The following is a 3,954-nucleotide window of genomic DNA, read 5'->3' on the forward strand; positions in this document are numbered from 1 at the left end:
TCCTTCCTTCCTTCCTTCCTTCCTTCCTTCCTTCCTTCCTTCCCTTTATTTATTGCAGTACTGGGTTACTCCATGGTCGGTTCCTGGTTGTCATGAAGATGTACATTCTCACCTCTCTTTACTTCCACTCAAGACAATGTGGAAGCTGCTAACAGAGGCAGCTCTGGTTTTCTCTGTCACAGCCCACCTCTTCCCTCTTTCTAACCCTTCCTTCCCATTTCACGGGCTCTGATCCCAAATCCTCCCTAATGAGCTTGCTGCAAGTTTATCTCTGTTTCCAGGTCTCTTCTCTAGAGAAGCCAGTTATGATGATAAGAAATTCTTAGTCTTGGGGCATGCATGCTTGAGTGGGAAATGTCGTAACATGGGAAACTTATTTCCAAACAGCTCAGGAAAACAATATACATGCATGTGTGTGCAAGAAAACAATATGTGTGTGTGTGTGTGTGTGTGTGTGTGCACGCAAGAAAGAGACCTAAAGACAAAGTAAGTGTACAATGTGTGGCCAGCGTGAACCGTTTATATGTAGGCGTTTACTGCGTTGTCCTACATTCTCTGGGGATTTGGCATTTCACAGAATTTGAAAGTGAAAACTAAAGCTGTCTCTGCTTTAATAGCTGCCTTACCTGGGACCTCTCTGCTCGTTTTAATCATTTCTGTTTTCCTAATGCAGCTTTTAAATGCTAGAATTCAGGCTTGGTCACACCTCGCAAGTCTTTTTTAATATTATGCTCTCGTTGTTATTCATCAGAAGTAATTTCTAATTTTGATTTTGATTTCCTTTAACTGCATGGCTAATTACGCCAGTGAGTTTTGGATTTTCGAGTCCACAGGGGCTCTACTAGCGATGAGGTTTTTGTTTGCTGTTTGATTCTTTCCTGCTTGGTCAGCTCTGGTCTTACTGCACGGGGGTGGGGTGGGGGTGGGGTCTAGGAAACGGCCTGGAGGGTTCTGGAGGTTCTGCCTTTTGGAATCTAGTGGAGTCCTGTTTTACAATCCCGGGGGAAGGTTGCTTGAATAGACCCCCACTGTACTTATCCTTCCAATCAAAACAGCTACCACGGACTGCACTGATGGCTCACCACTTAGGAGACTCTGGATTCAGTCCCTAGCATCCACAAGGTGGTCCACCACTGTTCATAATTTTTGTTCCAGAGGCTCCAGCATCCTCTTCTGGCCCCCTTGTGCACCGTATCCATAGGGTGCGTGTGCTCACACAAGCAGGCAGGCAGGCAGGCAAACACTCATACACATAAAATAAATAAATCCATCTTTGTTAAATTATTTTATTTTAAGTATGAGTGTTTTGCATGTATGTATATCTGGGCACCACAAGTGTGCCTCATCCCCAAGGAGGCCAGAAGAGGACATCAGAGCTCTTAAAACTGGATGGTTGAGAGCCACCAAGTAGTTGCTGGAAATCAAATTCAGGTCCTCTGGAAGAGCAGCCAGAGCTCTTAACCACTGAGCCATCTCTCAAGTCTCTCCCTTAGTAAATAAATCTTAAGGAAAAAACCAGACGTTGAGCCTTGTGTGAGTGACCTGCTTTGGGAGCTGGAGAAGACACGAAACCCAGTCCTTCCCTTGGGTACCCACCTTCTCCTCAGAGCCCCAGTGAGAGCTCACAGACCAGAGGTGTGGGGTGCAGGGGGTGGTAGTGAGAAGCAAAGCAATGAACTCTAGGAGCCCTTGACTTACAGAATTCAACCCCTCCCTGCCCCTGGGAGATGCTGCATCTGCCCAGGTGTGCTTGCTTTGTGCTCTCTGCTACAGCTTCCAACGCAGTATGAAGTAAACCAGTGTGGGGGTCTTCAGTCCCTGGGAAAGAGCTGGCCTTTGCAGCATGAGGGACCAGGGGGAGAAGTCCAGACAGCTGGACCATCTGTTACTCAAAATCCCTCCCACCCCCCGTAGATCTCAGCAGCTTTCTGTGGTCCCTGAAGAGCCAACAAGGATGATACAGGGTTCTAGGCAGGCCTGTGGTAGAAAGAGAAAGAGTCAGGATATCACAGAGAACAGCAGCTATCCACCTATGGAGACAGAGAAAACGATGATTTGAAAACAATGACATCACAATATGAAGGTTCTGTAGACCATGCACGCACATGCTGACAATTGGATGTTCACAGGCACACACACACACGCACACACACAGAGGAAGTAGGTGTGTGTCTCACCCTCATTTGCAGACTCAGAATTTCAAGTAATGGGTCAAAGAGGAGGGTCGTGGATGTTGAAATGTGACCTGGAACCAAACGTAGAAAATAACCAAACACAGATAAAAACATCAAATGGATGAAGACCTTGAGGGGAAATGGGAGGGGCTTGAATTCGTAGTACAGGCAGTGGAATAATTGCAGTGGAGTTACCCAGCAGTGATTATATTACTATTAATTGAAGCAAAGAGAAGATCCACAACAATTAAACGAATACTGGAAGACATTTCCCTTGAAATTCTTTCCAGTGAAGACTTGGCCTGCAGACATGAGAGGCCAACTCCATTCCAAACAGAGCTGAGAAAGCACAATGCCTACTTTTACATTTGTCCTCCCCAAATGACGGACATGACACATGTGTAGGAGAACCCACCAGTGTCCAGGAAGAGAAAAGACTAGTGTGCAGGCGGCAGCAGTGAGGCAGACGCTGGGGTTCTGTGCCTCACAGTGGAAGCACTTGGTGCTGTAAGTAAGATTTGCAGACTCTGGGCCATTGAGTGGGTAACAGCGCTTGCCACCAAGCCTGATGACTGAGTTCGATTCCCCAAGACCCACAAAGTGGAAGAAGAGAACGGGCCCGTGAGAGTTGTCCTCTGACCTCCACACAACTGCCGTTGCACACCCACCTCCCTCACCAAATAAATAAACGAATTAATTAATAAATTAATAAATGTATGTACCAAGTTGTATAAGAAATATCTGTAGTCTTCTGAGAGAGGCCTGTGATGGGGAGGTGCTGGTGGGTGCTAGCCCAGCATTGGGGGAAGAGGAGGATAGAGATAAAAAATATAACAGTTCTGAAATCTCTCTGGGTCTGGGGAGATGGGATGTAAATGAATTATAAATGAGCCATCTTAAGATGGAGAAAGAGACGTACTGATGGGTTCCTTCAGTTACAGACCATAGTAATGGTTTGTGCATTTCAAAAAGCCAGAAGAGAGATGGGCTGGAGAAATGACTCAACGGTTAAGAGCACTGACTGCTCTTCTAGACGTCCTGAGTTCAAATCCCAGCAACCACATGGTGGCTCACAACCATTTGTAATAGGATCAGATGCCCTCTTCTGGTGTGTCTGAAGACAGCTACAGTGTACTCGTCATATATAGATAAAATAAATCTTAAAAAAGAAAGAAAGAAGACAGAATAGAGAAAGTAAAGAACATAAGCATCTACAAGAAGACATAGGCCAGGCCTGGTGGACTGGAAAGAAAATTCGGTCATGTGCACTAGTTAGGAATTTCCCATCATGCAGAATCCTGTGTGACAGAGTCCAGCTTTAGACCCAGCACTCTAGAGGCAGAGGCAGGCAATCTCTGTGAGTTCAAGGCCAGCCCGGTCTACAGAGTAAGAGATCCTGTCACAGCAAAAATTTAAATACATTCATACATACATACATACATACATACATACGTGAAAAGATGCAAGAACAGAGTGAAACAATTATGAACCCTACTTAAAACGGAAGACTAAAGTAGGTCGAATACATTTTGACACTCTCCTCAAACAGGGTGGATCCCATTAAGCCCAAAGTCCACTGAATAGGACTGGAAAGAAAGTTCAGTCATGCACACTGGTTAGGAATTTCCCACCATGCAGAATCCTGTGTGACAGAGTCCAGTTGGCGGCTGTTTCAACCTGTGAAAGATTCAGTCTCTCCATGCACAAGACTCTAGGAGAGGAAGTGCGAAAGGGAGTGGGTGCCCAGGCAGTCTTTTTTTTTTTTTTTTTTTTTTAAAAA

This window comes from Mus caroli, chromosome 2 (genome assembly GCF_900094665.2).
Source record: "Mus caroli chromosome 2, CAROLI_EIJ_v1.1, whole genome shotgun sequence".
NCBI classification, from domain to species: domain Eukaryota; kingdom Metazoa; phylum Chordata; class Mammalia; order Rodentia; family Muridae; genus Mus; species Mus caroli.